At 43.2% G+C, this 18,393-nt stretch overlaps 1 pseudogene; it reads right to left on the reverse strand.

Annotated features, from left to right (window-relative positions):
• Positions 1 to 18,393, reverse strand: part of LOC117948666 — a 60,717-nt pseudogene that overhangs the window by 23,675 nt on the left and 18,649 nt on the right.

Consider the following 18,393-nt stretch of genomic DNA (forward strand, 5'->3'; position numbering starts at 1 on the left):
TATACACACACACACACACACACACACACACACACACACACACACACACACACACACAGCTCCACTGACAACAGTGAAAAGACCCATCTTTGCACATCTTTTGAGAGAGCAAAAAGACACCTAGAACCACAGGCCAAGAGCTGAGATACTAATATCTTATTTCCACTGCATGGTACAAAAAGACTCAAATTAAGTCAACACACTTGATTTTGGTTTTCCATTAGCAAAAGTTGTGGATGGTTCCTGGTAGTAGATAGTAGATCATGATTGGAGTGTGCACACTTCCATTATTACCTGTTTCCTTGTCCGCGTCTTGCCTGTTCGTAGCTTGATGTATCTGGCTATCAGCTCATTTCGACCTGGAGGGAAAAGACACAGAACATACTGGTAAAACATTAGCCTCTTTTAGAGATTCTGCAATACTGCCGTAAAAAAAGATTTGCCATTATTCAGGCTTCAATTTTTTACACTGAAACAAACACCTGCATAATGCAGCCCTAGTGTGTAATTTTAAATAGCACGACAGCATTCCGAAAGCAAAATAGGGGTGATGTGTAACACAACAGTGTAGGTATCTAGTGTGTGTGTGTGGGTGTAGTCCCACCATGCTGGCTGTTCCTTTTACACATAAGTCGATTTGACTCTGTTACTACTTCCGCTTTTGGCCTAACAGCTAATCAACTCTGTCCACTGAATCCACGCAACATTACCAACTTGAATAGGCTGCATGAAAAGGGCTATTGACACACTCAGACAGACAAAACACACACACACACAGGTTAAACCCTATTTAAACTATCTTTCGTTCCCACAATCCAAAACCATATGACCCAAACAACTTTGTGCCTGATTTAGCACTGTCGACCCGGCGACCCTGTGACGTGCATTTTCACATAGTAGCCCTTTAATAATAGATACCCCTGTGGACAGACATGCTCACACACGCACGCACACACGCACACACACATGCACAAACGCACACACACACACATGCCCCTACAATACAGGTATTCATGGTGACCGGCCGTCCCTTGATTAAGGGAACCAGCAGGACAGCTGTACCCATGCACAAACGCGCACAGACACGCGCTTACAATGCTGAATAATTCAACCCATTCAATAGGGAGCATAGCGGCTCAGCATGACTTGGCTAGTATAGATTAGTGGGGGAGAGGGAGACAGAGAGAGAAAAGGAGCAGAAAACCACAGCGTTACAGCGTATCCAGAAAACCTGTAAAGAAGAAATGTTTGTGTTCATAATATGTAAGAGCTGCACAATCCATTGATTATTAATTCTCAATCACGGTTTTGGCTTCTTGCAATTAAATTAATGACCAGGCCACCACAGCATAACCAATCAGACATCCACACACATCAGATTGCTGGACTAATATTTCTCTGGTGGAGAAAGAGATAGACGGGATAGCCTGAAATGTTTACACTGTATAAATTATTTTATTATTTTATTTATTATTTATAAATAAGCCTATGGGCTAGAGGACTAGCTTAATGCACCACAGGAAGTCTTTCCTGCCTGTGGCCATCAAACTTTATAACTCCTCCCTCTAAGTGTCTGACACACACACACTTAGAGGTTGAAACTGGACAATATTATCTGTTTTTGTAACACTGGCTTGTAATGTGTGCAATACTTAACTGCTACTATTATTAGTAGTAGTATTACTTTTCACCATTGCAACACCTTATAATGTTAATTATTATTCTATCCACACTACTTATATTTCTTTATTTATATTTCAACTATTTGTAAAACTGCAACACAGTTTCCCCTTCGGGGATCAATAAAGTATTTCTGATTCTGATTCTGATTCTTAATTTACCAAACACAAGGATGAATTTCATCTTGCATGCACATTTTTGTGGGCTTAACATCGTTGAAACACAGCAGCTATTATTATTAGTGAGGGCAACAAGTTGCTGTAGAGTTGTCACTGCACTGCATCTCGGCCATAATCGTGCAGCCCCATTATATATAAACACATTAGTTGGTAGGGTTTGCACAACAGTGGCCTCCAAAGTCTGACCAGGTTTCAACTTCAGCAAATTCTAAGATGCAATTTATTTTTCCATTTTATAAAATTATGTGTTATATGGAGCTTAGTGTAAATTATTGCAGGAAGACTTGTAAACTAATCAGTTTCTCTCTCTTCTAAACTGAACAGCTGTTAGAGGCGTTCACTTATATTTTAAACAATCAAAAACTGCCTTTTTCCCCCTCAAAATTCAAAGACATTTATTTTTCATTTTATGAAATTATGTGTTATATGGAGTTTAGGGTAAATTCTTGCAGGATGACTTCTAAACTAATACCATTCTCGCTCTTCTAAACTGAACAGCTGTTACTCATTTTAACCATTCAGAAACAGCCATGAATTTAACGAGCCAATCAAAGCATGACTTCCCTGTTTTAAACCGGTTTCTCTGTTGCTCAGTTGTCATTCCAGTCTAAGAGCACAACCCTACTCCTCCCCTTGCACCTCCAGTCTTCATCACACATAAATCATTGGTCCTCTTCCGGCATGACTGCCATTGGCTCCTCTTATCGGGCTTCAAGTTCCTCACACCACCATCAGTGTCTAGACTCTATCAGGGGATCAGCTTCTGACTTTCTAACCCCCTAAATATATATATCATTTTATAATGATGGAGTCTAATCTCCTAAGACTGTACATGTCATATCATGCATTCATACATTAAATCTTTGCATAAGTGCAACAAAGTCTCTCCTGATTAAAATATATATTATTTAATTTGCTATCAAGCATGTCTGGTGCTCTGTGGCTTAGTTTGGCTTGTCTCCTGGTCAGTTTTCTATTCCGACCAAGTGGAAAACCAATATCAGGCCAGCTGGCCAACTGATGGTCAAGATCAGCACAAAGCCAAACCTCTCTACACACTACCCTGGCTCACAACAATAGCCCTAACTAAATAGCAGATGGTGTGTTTGTGTGTGTGTGTGTGTGTGTGTGTGTGTGTGTGTGTGTCTGTTTGTGCATGTGTGTCTTCTGACCAATCCCATTCTCTCTGGGTTAGGAAGCTTAGACTGATAACATCTACAGCTACCAATTCAGGTTTTTTTCCTTCTAGCAGACTAAAAAACTGCAGCTGACAACAGCACTCACGCAAAAACACACATGGACGAACACCACTGCCAACACACTCACACTCCTGGCTGCTGAGGCTAACATCTGACTCCAGAGGGGCCAGCTGGTCTTTCTAGGAGGCTTAACGGTGAATTATCATCCTTCACTAACCCTGCGGCACACACCCTCACCCTCCCTCTTTCACAAAAACCACACACACAAACACACACACACACACACACACACACACACACACACACACACACACACACACACACACACACACACACACACACACACACACACACACACACACACACACACACACACACAGCTCTGGCTGCTGCCCTTCTCCCCTCCTCTGTCCCTCTTGTAGTAAATGGGCTTCCCTTCTGCTCCCTCCCTCTTCCTCTCTCTGTTGCTCTCTCTTGCTTTCTCTCTTTACTTGGCCTGTGAAAGACTTCAAGGCCAAAGTCAGATGTTCATTAACTGTGACAAACAGAAGCAACTCCCGCCTTCGTCTCCCGGCTGAAGCTACGCTGTGCAAGCAGATATGAAAAAAGATGATACATTTCAAAACGCAATAAACAAGAAGCTGAGCTATTATTTGACCAAATCTAAAATTGACTGAATCTACCTTTAGTGAGTTGATGAGGGGGGCATTCCCAAATTCAGATAAAATGACTGAAATGCAAGACTTTCCACAAGGTCACAACCGTGTAAACACCACACTATAAACAAAATATTGACTAATTTGTCATTGAGAGAGCACAGAAATACCTGTGAGAATGAGTACATGTTCTATCAAATGCTGTGCTTCCTTCTTTTCAGGTCTTCTTAAAAAATAATTACTGATGTAGTTTACCACAGCTCAAGGCGGCAGTTGAGTAGTGTATATTGTTATGCTCCCTCGGAAGACCTGAAAGACCACAGGGGCTAACGTCATGTAGTTTGTGCTTGTTCCTACATCCAAAGAACACTTAAAGCGTTTTTAAGTTACAAAATTGTGATAAATTTAAGTTTCTCTAGGTCTCAGTCTTAATGTCTTTTTAGGCACAATGCTCATCATTGCTCCTGCTAACCACACAGTTTTTGTGCAAAGAAGCTGTTAGCTCCTTTAAACAGTAAAATGACCCTGGACATGTTTGCTGCTGGATCACCTGCAGGGTTCAACACAACACATAAGACCAACGGTCAGCAGTCTCTCTCTTTCTCTCTCTCTCCTCAAAAGTCAAATAAAACAACGTTCATGAAATCAAATGTGAGCCTGTCCTTTCTGTGTGCATCATGAGCCGAAAATAAGAACACACTAGTTGCTGTTTCATAATTTGGGTTTGCAGAGATGTCTTAGTAACAATTAAACTCCCCTGGTCTCTATGCAAAAAACTGTATCCCTTCTCGCCCTTTACTCCTTTCCTACGCTGCCTTTGAAAGCAGACACTCAATTTGGCAACAGCGATAAACAAGACAACAACTTGGACACAGAGTCAAAAGGGTAAACAGATAGCACTGGACATGCCACTAAGGCAGATAACAGAGTGAGACTGATTCATTTTTGGCTGATCAATGATACAAAGAAGCTTTTGTGGCCAAAAGTATGTGGATACCTGTGCCTATGAAATACTGTTAAGTATTTTGGTCTGGATTGTTTGTTCTGATTTTGATGAAACTGGTGAACGAGCTTTATTTTTAGGAAACGTCCAATGAACTTAATGTTTATCTCCTTCATGCGCAACCTATAACCTTGTTCATTAGATGTTATAAAAAGTTAAATGAGTTTGTTTGTTTGTTTGCCAAACTTGTGGTTGTTAAGACACTTGAGAGTATCCATACAAAAACAATAGGCTCCTTGCAGTTTCAGTGCCAGGGACAGTTGGGCCTTTGCTGGCCTGCCAGCTCAGTACTTCACCCAGAACTTTGAATTTTTTCCCAAACTGGAGCACCTCTTGTACTTACTTGGGGTTGTGTCTACACCCCGGTCCTCTACTTTACACCAGGGTCCAGTGCTCTATAGAGGGAGTGGGGCAGACGTGGTGCTTGGGTTTTGCTCTAAGGTAAGATGGCAGTTTGCACACACAGCCTTTAGCAGGACTGTATGTAAAGTCAATGTTTTTTTAAATTATTGCTGTTTAGATTTTAAGAGTGTGTCATAATAATGTGGCTTAAAATTGCAATAAAACGGGATAAAAGTAAATTTCAGACAGAGCAGGAGGTTACACTACACAAGTAGTGGGTGTTTTAATTCATCAAGGTCCAGAGGCAAGAATTCAACTGTGTGTGGGAAAAAATAGCTAATATCTGGGATTTAATTTGATAACCAAAGCCTAGAACTCAAGCAGGATCAAGGAAATCACTAAAGTGCACTCACTCTGAAGAGAGCAAGAGAGAGAGAGAGAGAGAGAGAGAGAGAGAGCAAGAGGCGCAGCCAGAGGACTATATGTTCATCATACATGTACTCTCTCTCAGTTGTAGCTCATTCTCAGACGCGCTCACATGCACATTATGCCCCCTTTTTTCTTTTTACAATTTCTCTCTTTCCTGTCTCTGACACTCAAGGTCCACACACAGCCGTCTCCCTAGTAATTCTTAATCTATCAACACTACAACAAACATTTGAACAACTTGCCCAAACGTGTTTATAACCCTTTGCACTGTGCTGTATTATTCAAAGTATTTATACTCTTTAAATATGGTGCATCACTATATTAAACACACAATTATGTGTCTTCCAATACTTACTCCAAATCTAGCTCCTTCTGTATAAAAGATTAGCAACTAGGGACATTTTAAAAAACATTCTGTATAGTGGCCTTCATCACACTTGGTTCTTTAATAATTTAGAGATCCATAGAATATGAATCATAATATTAATTTAGTACTCTCTGTGAGTCACACACTCACTGCCTAACTCTGAGTCACTCACCAGGCTGTGGTGCACTAAAATCAACTGGGAAAATTCTGACGGCACTGGCCCACCACCGGCCCAACCCCCCATTTATCAATGACACAAACAAAATCTATTTTTTAAAACCCAAATTATGCTATGTTTCTTTGTGTGGAATTCCTCCATCTGTTCTAATGCCAGCCAAGTCTGCGCATTTGGGAAGGACTTAACGGAAATATGAAACCTGACCACTAGATGGCACTAGACAAATGCAAATTTTTTACAATAAATTGTAGGTTCAAAGCTGTTATGGGTTTTCTACTAATAAACAGATGCTGAAATATAACTTCATACACTTGTACTTGTGACTTATCCTAGCATTGTCTGATCAGCATCATCGCTGGGCTGACTCTGACTGAATTATGAGACAGTGGGGAAAAAAACGGAACAGGCGCACTAACAAACGAAACTTTTTAAAGCATTAAGATAATTGCGTTTTCCCCTGATAGTATTGGCTGCGTGGATGGGGGAAAATAAGAACAAGGGAGACAATGGCCCTCTTATGATGGATCACTTTCAATGGGATCTCACCCACACAGAGCAGTCTAGTTACCCGCAAAACAGTTTTTCTGTCTTTATTAACAATTTTGCACAAGACATCACCATAAATAAAGGAATGTCAAATACATTATTATAAATAGTTATTATTTTTGGCATTTAACTTATTAGCAGAATGCGTTAACTTTAGATCATATACCACACAATTAACCATTATTCCTGTTTATGAAATAATCAGACTAGCTGGCCAGGCTAACAGCCATGTTAGCTAAGGCTAACGCTAGCTCTAGTGTTGATGAGTTTAAGGTACATACATTGGCAAGGATTTACAGAGATTTTAAAAGCATCGCACATATCCCAACAACAGAATGGCCAAAGAGACACAAATTCCTTTATTTATGGTTCTATCTTGCGTTGCATCATTAATTAAGGCAGAAGAACACTTCTTCGACCAGTTCACCTTACAACTCTGGACTTCCTGAGGCCAGTGCCTCCATTGGCTACCGCCCTTAAAGTGTAAAAAGTAAGTTTAATTCAGGCAAACAGAAATCGACTTTGAGAGAAAAGTTTACCCTTTTTTTGTGTGTCCCTATGAACCTGAGGGCTGTGTTGGAGCTGTGTGCTCCAGGTAGGGTCTCCCATGACAAAGTGGTCTCAGGTGAGGGGCCAGACAAAGAATGGTTCAAAAACCCTGTGAATAACCGCGGTAGAGAGGGAGTAATCCTGCCCGAGGAAGCCCGGGGAATGTTACCTCTCTGTGGGGGAAGCAGCCGGAACTTGTGCGGGAGGTGGAGCGCTACCAGTTAGATCTGGTGGGGCTTGCCTCTACGCACAGTCTCGGTTCTGGAACCGTACTCCTGGATAGGGGTTGGACTCTGTCCTACTTCGGAGTTGCCCAAGGTGTGAGGCGCCGGGTTGGTGGTTCCCCTCTTCAAAAAGGGGGACCAGAGGGTGTTTGCCAATTACAGGGGTATCACACTTCTCAGCCTCCCTGGTAAAGTCTACTCCAAAGTGCTGAAAAGGAGGGTTCGGCCGATAGTTGAACCTCGGATTGAAGTCCTGGTTGTGGAACAACGGATCAGATCTTTACTCTCGCAAGGCTCTTGGCGGAAGCCGGGGAGTATGCCCAACCAGTCTACATGTGTTTTGTGGATCTGGAGAATGCGTATGACCGGTTCCCCCGGGAGAAACTGTGGGAGGTGCTGCGGGAGTATGGGGTGAGGGGGGTCCCTTCTCAGGGCCTTCCAATCTCTTTATGACCAAAGCAAGAGCTGTGTCCGGGTTCTCGGCCGTACGTCGGACCCGTTCCAGGTGAGGGTTGGCCTTTGCCAGGGCTTTGTCAACAATGCTGTTTATAATATTTATTGACGCCACTCCTCCGTAGCAACACTTCTCCATAGTTTTGCTTTGTGCCCAAGGATCCAGCTGTTCTGGATTCATATATGTAGCATTATGTCTGAGGTCATAAATATTTCAATCAAACCTGAGCCCCTGTTCATCATTCTTGGAATATAGGAGACCTTCAGGAAACTGAATGTGGCACAGCAGTGCTTTATCTCATGTTGTCTTATAATTGCAAAGAGATTAATCCTTCTCTTGTGGAAAAGCACAGCTGTGCCTACCTCTAAGATGTGGTTGGACGATTTAACTAATACTCTTCATTTAAAAAGAATAAGATACACGCTGAAAGACAGGCTCAACTTATTTAATAAAAAATGGAAACCACTCATATCATACCTGAAAACCACAACAAAGTACAACAATCTGCATCCTAGCACACTATGACAGTTGTTTTAATCTTAGAGTGATGGTCTAGTGAGGGAGGGTGATGATACACGGGAGGGGTTAGATAGGGCGGGTAGGGGGTTGGGATAGTGGGAGGGATCGTGGTCAGCCTGGTGATATTTTTGATTCCTTTGATTTTTGATTTCTGTTTTATTGTTTGTTTTTTCCTTTTTACCTTAAAAAAAAGGATACAGACTGTATAGTCAAATTGTAGTGTGATTCATATTCTTTAATTAAAAGATGTTTGATAATATTTAAGGACAAGATATCAAGGCGTAGTCGGGGCGGGGAGGGGTTGCAGTTCAGTGGGCTCAGGATTTCATCGCTGCTTTTTGGAGATGATTTGGTCCTGATGGCATCATCGGTCTGTGACCTTCAGCACTCCTCACTGAATCGGTTCGCAGCCCAGTGTAAAGCGGCTGGGATGAGGATCAGCACCTCTAAATCTGAAGCTATGGTTCTCAGCAGGAAACTGATGGAGTGCTTTCTTCAGGAAGGGGGTGAGTCCTTACCCCAAGTGAGAGAGTTTAAAAGGGAGCTGAGTCAGAAGGCAAAGCTTTCAATCTACCGGGCAATTTTTATTCCTAACCTCATCTATGGTCATGAAGGCTGGGTCATGACCGAAAGAACGAGATACAGGTTACAAGCGTCCAAAATGGGTTTCCTCAGGAGGGTGGCTGGCGTCTCCCTTAGAGATAAGGTGAGAAGCTCAGTCATCCAAGAGGAGCTCGGAGTAGAGCCGCTGCTCCTTCGCGTCGAAAGGAGCCAGTTGAGTTGGTTTGGGCATCTGGTACGGATACCTCCTGGGCGCCTCCCTAGGGAGGTGTTCCAGACACGTCCAGCTGGGAGGAGGCCTCGGAGAAGACCCAGGACTAGGTGGAGAGATTCTATCTCCAACCTGGCCTGGGAACGCCTCAGGATCCCCCAGGTTGATGTGGCTCAGGAAAGGAAAGTTTGGGGTCCCCTAATGGAGCTGCTGCCCTCGCGACCCGATACCGATAAGCGGTCAAAGATGGATGGATGGAGCGTGTATGCCCTCTGGCGCTCACAAAGCAGACACTTGTGGGTGCGATGTTGCTGCCACTGTGAGTTCTCATTGCACAAACACACAGTTCACTAGTAAATTAAATCCAACAGACAGTGCGGCTGCCTCTAGTGTGTGTTATACATCCCTGGTTCCAGCACACTACTGAATTTGAAGGTAGAGTATAATTAGTCCATGAGCAATAAACTTAGCAGGGAGACTCATGAGCCATCCCCACAGCACTCTCCACTCTTGCTGAACGCAAACTATGCTAACATCCACAAATAGGCTACTATCACTAATGACTAGTGCATACACACAGTCACATTCACAGAGGATAGAGTAACGTAAGGAAACTTTCACAACAGATAGCAGTCTTACGTCAGTCACAAGGATACCAGTTTACTGGGTAGTTACCCTTTTTCAAAAGGGTAGTTAACTACCCTTTAGTTAGACTACAAACCAACAACTTGGTGCGGCTGTGGCTCAGTGGTAGAGTGGTTGCCTGCCAATCGGAAGGTTGGTGGTTCGATCCCCGCCCCTGCAGTCGTTGTCGAAGTGTCCTTGGGCAAGGCACTGAACCCCGAGTTGCCCCCGGTGCTGCGCATCGGAGTGTGAATGTGTGTGAGTGTTTATCTGATGAGCAGGTGGCACCTTGTATGGCAGCCCCGGCCACAGTGTATGAACGTGTGTGAATGGTGAATGTTCCCTGTACATGTAAAAGCGCTTTGAGCAGTTGTTAAGACTGGAAAAGCGCTATATAAATACAGCACATTTACAACTTGAGTTTTACATTGTTTGTAAAACATCCCTATTTGCAGAGTTGCATGCTGTAGTTGTGTAAAACAGCACACGATTACCCTAATTCCTCAAATAAAAACCGGGGCCTTTATTTACCTGAACCGCAGAAGTTACCCGGCTTTTATTTGAAGTGGGCTTTTATAGAGGCATACCTTTATTCCTAATTCTGTTTGATGTTCTAATCTGTTTAATAAGTATGATTGTTTTAAATGAACCATTTTTAATAACAAGCTGTGGCATTCCAGTGGACAGAGAGCATTATTTTTTTAAGAAACATTTGCAAAAATATTAATATACAAGAACAACCAGAAGGGCAACAAAACAATTTGGGTCAGAAGTAATCAAACACAACCATTGTGCCAGTTTGAACCCTGCGAATGTACCCGGATTTGTACAAGAGGTTGTCATGTCTGAGAATAGCGAAGACACACGTCTCACACCGCGAGAAGGCATGTGCCTTATGGAGAAAAAAAGTGGGAGAAAAAAGTGAGAGAACAGAAAAAGATACTAGCAGTCCCATTGTGGGAGGAAGGGAGGATAATCAGTTGAGATTGTGTGTGCGCATCCTTGAGAACTGTGAGTTGTATAACTTATGTTGTCAATAAATTTAACCCTGCTGTAGTAGTCTATAGTTCTTTCACATTTCAACTAAGTTAGCTAGTGATTTTGTTGGTAATGTTTTTCACTTGTTAGCTGGGTTGCCCATTCCTTGACCTTCATGAAGCATCAACAGTTTCACCTGCTTCATTTGCATGAGTTTCATTACCAAACTTCAGATAATTCGATTGACAAGTTGATGGAAACTTGAGCTAGTGAAAAGTTGTCTTCGTCCGTGTTTTAACAGACACGGGGCAAAGTTGGAAACCAGAATCAGCTTTAAATCAGTCCTAATCTAGTCCTCACTAACAGGTTTCAAATCATTTCACTGGAGTTATTGTTATTATTGTTTGCATCATCAATACCATATTCAATCTATTGGATGGGAATATACATTACTGTACGTTGCATTTGACGCACCACTAAGCCGACTAGACAGAAATAGCATTCATTTGCATTAAATCATTGCGGCTTGATGGCTCTAATGTTGGCACACAGTAGTATGGATGGCATGATTGAAAATGAAGAAAACGAAGATCTCAGAGATTTGGCAGACAAGCAGCAAGACATTCGCAATCATCCTCGGGCTTATCTGAGAGAGATGTTAGAGATAGTAGGCATCAAGAATGACTCCTGGCCAATGTCTGTAGTAATTCATATTTTATCCTTTACTTTCTTTCCAAAAGCCATATGTGAGCACACACACACATACATGTAGATTTATTTAAATGGTAAGGGAAAGATTAAAAAGAGAAACTTGATCAAATGTTTCTCACAGAATCACAACTGAAATCATATCTTGCTACTCAGTAAGAATCTTATTAATCTGGAGTCCCAGTTTCTACCCCAATCATCATAATCATATCATCATGTGATGTTTTGGGCCATTTTTAGGCCATTAACTACATTTAAAATGTAGGTAATGGCCTAAAACCATTTAATATATGCCATTACCTACATTTAAAATGTAGGTAATGGCATATAAAAGAGACTTTTTTCCATGTCCCCTGAAGATTCTCAGCGTGCACTCTAGAAACAGATGTGGTCCAGGTAGCTTCGCATAAAAAATAGTTGTCATTCGCAAAGCTACTTTCACTTTTATACTTTAAATAAATTTCCAAGCCTGTACTCTGTTACTTTTACTTGAGTAAAGAAGTTAAATCAGTACTTGCACTTGCACTTGCACCAGAGTATTTTTTAACACAAGTATCTGTACTTCTTCTTAAGTACGAGAAGTGAGTACTTCTGCCATCTCTGAAGAGCATACAAAACACCAGTACCTGATCAACGTTACAGACAGTAGCTAGCTAGCTAGCTTTGTTTCTAGCTTTTCCTTCCACCTCCAGCTAGCTATCTGTGCTCTGCTCCTGTCAGCTAATCTCGTCAGCTCATCCTTCTGTTCACTCCAGTCTCGGATTCTCCTGGAGTCAATTTCAAATTGTCTCGCAGGTTTTTCACCCAAGTTTTCCTCTGCATACTTTAGAACTTTTATCGTTTTGTTGTTGCAAAGTCCGTCACTAGCATAGACAGTTAAAGAATTTGACCAACAAATCCTGTTGTTCTGGACAGAGACCAGTGAAGGACATTAGAAGCATTTTTCCAGTGATGGATGAGCGTTACTGCGCAGTCTCCAACTGAGCTTGACAATGTAGATGTGGCGTGGGAAACCTGTCTGCAAGTTGTAGGTCTTCTGGTAGCTGTGCCACGAGAAATCTCAATCATTCCTAATCTTGCAGAGACGGAGAGCGTGGGTATATGTTAGGAGATAACATAGGCACAAGCTAATTACTGCTAACTAAAATACTAGTTAATATTAGTAATTAAACCTAAACAGCTTCTCCTGACAATACGGGGATTCGTCGACTATGCGACAGCAAGTCGCTTGGTTATGACACAATCCTCAGCCTATTTTTACAAAAATGTCTGCTACGGAGCCATAATGTGAGATACAAGGTAGTGGAGCCTTTTATACATTGTCGTGTTTCTTTAGAAGTAAACAAATGGAGTCTTTAAACCCTTCAGATGTAAAGTGTCGTCAAGAACGGCGGGTGATGGCTTCATAGCAATAAAATGGCGCCATAGGAGCTATGCTTAGAGAGGCAAGGCTTACCCCCTTGGTTACTGGCACCAAAGTCTGTCATTGTCTGCTGTCACTAATGGCGTTTTTTCTCTGCTGTTAACACCTCGACTCGACTCGCCTCTACTCGACTCAACGCATTCTACGTCCGTTTTCCATTGCAAAATGAGTAACGCCTCAGCGTGGCTGGTCACCATAGCTACGAGTGATGATGTAATTTTCAACGCGACTCACAACAGCACGTCGGCTAATTGCCACGGCCAGCAGAAATGTTTGTTTCAAAAGAGGTAGAAGGAAGCAAAAAAATCACAGCTGAAAAAAAACAGGAGTTTGGGAATTCATACGGTGTTCAAACGTCGACATGACTATTGTTTGCCGACACAAAAGGGTAAGTTAAGTTTCCTGGTAACGTCAGCTAACATTTGCATGTGTTAGGGGCCCTGGTCAGTATTTACTATACGCTATATAAAGTACATAAACTTTAGCAACCACGATTACACACCAACATGTGTGCTGTGTACTGTTTGTGTTTCAAAGCATTCACGCTTTGCAAAATCGCCGCCGCAGACCGTCTGATGGGCAATGTCCGACCGGTGAGATCTCTGGTTCTGACCTGCTGGGCTTCGAATAGTCTTTATATGAGTCATGGAGAGACTTATGACAATGACTGGGATGCATCTGGGACAGCAGAGCCGGGGGGGACACTGTCACAGGGTGCAGAGGAAGAAGACCGGGATGTACGGGAGGGTGTACTTGTTTGTTACCTTGTGTCATGGAGGAGTACACTGGATGATTTCTACTGAGATGATGTGGCAGCATGTTTGCATCTTAAAATAATCCCAAACTTGCTGTCGTTTTCTCATGCCTTTCTCTTCTCTAAGACCCCACAATTGTTTGGCTGTCTTCCTTCATTTGTATTATGCGCCTACAGTCTTGTGTCCACAGAAGCATCAGCCAGTTGTGCGCTAACGATAATCCTCCATGTGGAAACACAGAGACATGTATACTGTTAGTTACATTGATTTAACAAAGATTGAGGCAAAGAAAAGGATTTTTTGTAATTTAATTATTCAAGTTGTTTGAGGAATCCTTTCAGCCCTTTCTGCGGCAGAACTGCCCATGCAGGCAGAAAGGGGAGAAGGGACAGGGTGCAGGGGCCGGTGTAGGTACAAGAGACAGCGGGATGCTATGGGAGAAAGACGAAAGACACACACAGATAAGAAAGCTTTCTAATCTGTGGGAAATAATGATCTCCCGTTACTCACCGTACATCTTTCCTTCATCTGACAATATAATCTTCCTCCTTCCACAAGGTGGGTAGATGGCCAGGGCCTCCTGGAAGCTCTGCTCAATGTCGGGGCTCCAGACTCCCTCAGGGTCACCGTCCATGGTCTTATCTCCTCCCGAGTCACTTAGTCGTTCCATTTCGTCGCCTGGGCTCTCACTGCCGCTCCAGCTACTGCGTTCCATACTGCTGCTTCAACGGTAATCCCAAATGCTACCAATAATTAAACTACCAATAATAAGACTAAAAGTTGATGGTAGACTGTAGACAACTCAGCAGGCGTGTCCAAATCCAACTTCAGACAGCAGGAACCCTGAAATGAAAAACCAAGGCAGACACAAAAAGTGTTTTATTAGCTATAAATAAAAATGTAAAAAGTTGTGTCCTGGGGGAGGGTGGTTACAGTGCATACCACATTACTACAACGTCCTGGGTTCGATTCCAGCCTTGGGACCTTTGTTGAATATCATACCTTCTCTGCCACACTTTTCCAGTCTCTTTCTTCTGTGAAATAAAGGCAAAAATGCCTAAAAAAAACAAAACATTGGTGGCTCCTATATAAACTCAATGTCACATGGTTCCTAGCTAATGCTCCTACCTAGCACAATCGTCTTGGGCAGAACTAAGCTCCAAACGCATCGATGGTGGCTCTGCAAAATGGTCTCGGGAAGTAACTTGTTTTGGTGGATAATTTGCACCCCTCACAATAAAACAACTGCTCACACATTACATTAAAGTCTGCTTCTTAAATTAGCTGGATACATGGTTAAACGTAATTGCTCCTACCAGTGTATGAGCGTATATCCATAATACCCACAACCATACCAACCATAATTTCCAAAAGTACATAGCCGGCCTGCATTGTTGTACAATCCAAATATTCTTCAAAACTTGCCATTTGTGCTAGCTCAAAGTTTATTGCAATTTCCTGAAATAAACAGAGTTTAAGAATAACAACACGCAGCGAGCAAAAGGTGAGGAACATCCGGCGCGTGAATTTATCCAGACTAGCTGACGTCAGGCCTTGCCAGGAAGAAGAGACCCGGTGCCGGCATGAGATGCCCACTTTGAACTTCATTTTGGTTTTACAGAAACCTATGAATTATTTCACTGAAGCAATGTTCATGTTTTATACAGTCTATGGCTAAATGACTCAATTGCAAAGTTGTAGAAATGCTTTGTCCGATGCAAAACCATCACCTAGCTAGAAAGTGAACAAGGTTTAAGCGCTGTGTAAAATTTGGTATTGATTTTTACATGTAAAATGTGTGTTTTTACTTGCTTGAGTGTCTATACTAGTATACTAGTGCTTCTTATCGGCCACTAGGTTACTCTAGCCCTCTGTCTATGATGTTGATGATAACAGCTTTTATATGAAAGTAAGATGATGCAAATCTCTAAACGTTTTTGTGGATAACTTGCACTTTGTGTATGGTTTGTAGCAGTTTTTTAGTTTTTAGTATTTAAAATAAAATCAGTGTGAGAGTTGGCCATTGCTTTTGCAGGGGATGCTACAGTAGACCTTTATTCCAGCTGTCAAAGAAAAAGTATTGCTTCTTATCATGTAGAAAATAGCCTATTTTGTTAAACTGCTGTGGTAGCCCAACATCAAATCCACATGCGTATAACTGGAGTTGAGAAACAGACAGACAGAAAGCAACCACTACTCCACACAGCAACTAGAAGATTTAGGAAGGAAAAAACAGAAACTGAAAGGGGCTTGCCAGCTGCCTACAATTCTTCTTAAATCCCCCCCAGCAACAGCAGGGTTGGCGTATCACACACACACACACACACACACACACACAAACACACACACACACAATTACAGTGCCAGCTCCTTGGGCGAACACATGTCATTTTGTCTGTTCTTCAACTTTTCACACTTCCCATGCATTGTCCCTTGCCACAGCCTGCAGTTTGAAGTGTATGTCAGTGTGTGTATAATGTGTGTCTAACTAATTTTAATACAATTACACTTGACAACGTGCACGTAATGCAGCCGGTAACATTTTGGAGACATTTTAACCCTGTCCGTACACTTGAGCCAAGCACAAAGCTTTTAACAGCTGGGGCAAAGCACTGCAAGGCCGCAAAAAAAACATCTACTGGCTTAGACTCCCAGCCATGTGTAATGAATGAGATCTGCTGGTTTTACTAGAGTTTATCCTCTGGTTTGCTCTTCATGCTTATTCTATTCACCCTCATTTCCGTTTCCTCTCCAACTTCCCACCCTTGCTTTCCTCCCGTCCTGCCCTCCCCCAGCAGTTTACCATTCAAACAAGGATTCATTTATGAAGCAGGCTTTATGGTTGATCACCAGCAGCTAGATTAGTTTTCTCTACCCTGAGTGTGAATGTGTTTGTACAAATGTGTATGCTAAAGGGAAGTATCACTCTTCTCAAGGAACAGAGGCTGTGATCATCTAAGATTCATGTTACAATGACTCCACTGATGACTGCTGGTGGAAACAAAAGGATTGCACCATTAATCAAAACTTTTCAGACCACTTCTGCAGTATAATCCAATTGTCTGCTGTATATTAGTGTGTTCAGTACGTTCTCAACAATCCAAATTTTACATTTGGCTTTGGTGGTTAAAGGAGTGTGATAGTGCAGCATGGTCATAGTGCCGAAACAATTAAACTTTTCAGCTGTCAACTCCCTTTAAAAGCCTACTGGGGGTGAGCTTTAAAACTCCACTCATGAATGTTTCATATACACAATGGATAATATAAATGTATATGTGTGTGTGTAGTCGAACCTCGGATTGAAGAGGAACAATGCGGATTCCGTCCTGGTCGTGGAACAACGGATCAGATCTTTACTCTCGCAAGGATCCTGGAGGGAGCCTGGGAGTATGCCCAACCAGTCTACATGTGTTTTGTGGATCTGGAGAAGGCGTATGACCGGGTCCCCCGGGAGAAACTGTGGGAGGTGCTGCGGGAGTATGGGGTGAGGGGGTCCCTTCTCAGGGCCATCCAATCTCTGTATGACCAAAGCGAGAGCTGTGTCCGGGTTCTCGGCAGTAAGTCGGATTCGTTCAAGGTGAGGGTTGGCCTACGCCAGGGCTGCGCTTTGTCACCAATCCTGTTTATAATATTTATGGACAGGATATAGAGGCGTAGTCGGGGCGGGGAGGGGTTGCAGTTTGGTGGGCTCAGGATCGCATCGCTGCTTTTTGCAGATGATGTGGTCCTGATGGCATCATCGGCCTGTGACCTTCAGCACTCACTGGATCGGTTCGCAGCCGAGTGTGAAGCGGCTGGGATGAGGATCAGCACCTCAAAATCTGAGGCCATGGTTCTCAGCAGGAAACCGATGGAGTGCTTTCTTCGGGTAGCGGGTGAGTCCTTACTCCAAGTGAAGGAGTTTAAGTACCTTGGGGTCTTGTTCGCGAGTGAGGGGACAATGGAGCGTGAGGTTGGTCGAAGAATCGGAGCAGCTGGTGCGGTATTACATTCCGTTTATCGCACCGTTGTGACGAAAAGGAAGCTGAGCCAGAAGGCAAAACTCTCGATCTACCGGGCAATTTTCGTTCCTACCCTCACCTATGGTCATGAAGGCTGGGTCATTACCGAAAGAACGAGATCCAGGGTACAAGCGGCCGAAATGGGTTTCCTCAGGAGGGTGGCTGGCGTCTCCCTTAGAGATAGGGTGAGAAGCTCAGTCATCCGAGAGGAGCTCGGAGTAGAGCCGCTGCTCCTTCGCGTCGAAAGGAGCCAGTTGAGGTGGTTCGGGCATCTGGTAAGGATGCCTCCTGGGCGCCTCCCTAGGGAGGTGTTCCAGGCACGTCCAGCTGGGAGGAGGCCTCGGGGAAGACCCAGGACTAGGTGGCAAGATTACATCTCCAACCTGGCCTGGGAACGCCTCGGGATCCCCCAGTCGGAGCTGGTTGATGTGGCTCGGGAAAGGGAAGTTTGGGGTCCCCTGCTGGAGCTGCTGCCCCCGCGACCCGATACCGGATAAGCGGTCGAAGATGGATGGATGGATTTGTGTGTGCGTGTAATGTGAAAGTGGTTGCCTATTATAGCTCATTGTTTGTTAGCTCTTATGTTAGTTTTGTTAGAGACATAATTAAAATTAAAGCTGCAAGCAACGTTGAACGGGCCCTTGCTAATATGCACACGTGGGGGTTAATGGCGCATGCCGCTCCTTGCGACCGTGCATTAGCAAATCATCACCAATAAAAAAGGAACTCCCTGCTGAGTTCAATGACACCTCACACAAGATTCTACCTTAACTTGGTCACCAGTTATGAAAGGGGCATGGCTTTACC

Source organism: Etheostoma cragini, chromosome 8, assembly GCF_013103735.1.
Source record: "Etheostoma cragini isolate CJK2018 chromosome 8, CSU_Ecrag_1.0, whole genome shotgun sequence".
Lineage (NCBI taxonomy): Eukaryota > Metazoa > Chordata > Actinopteri > Perciformes > Percidae > Etheostoma > Etheostoma cragini.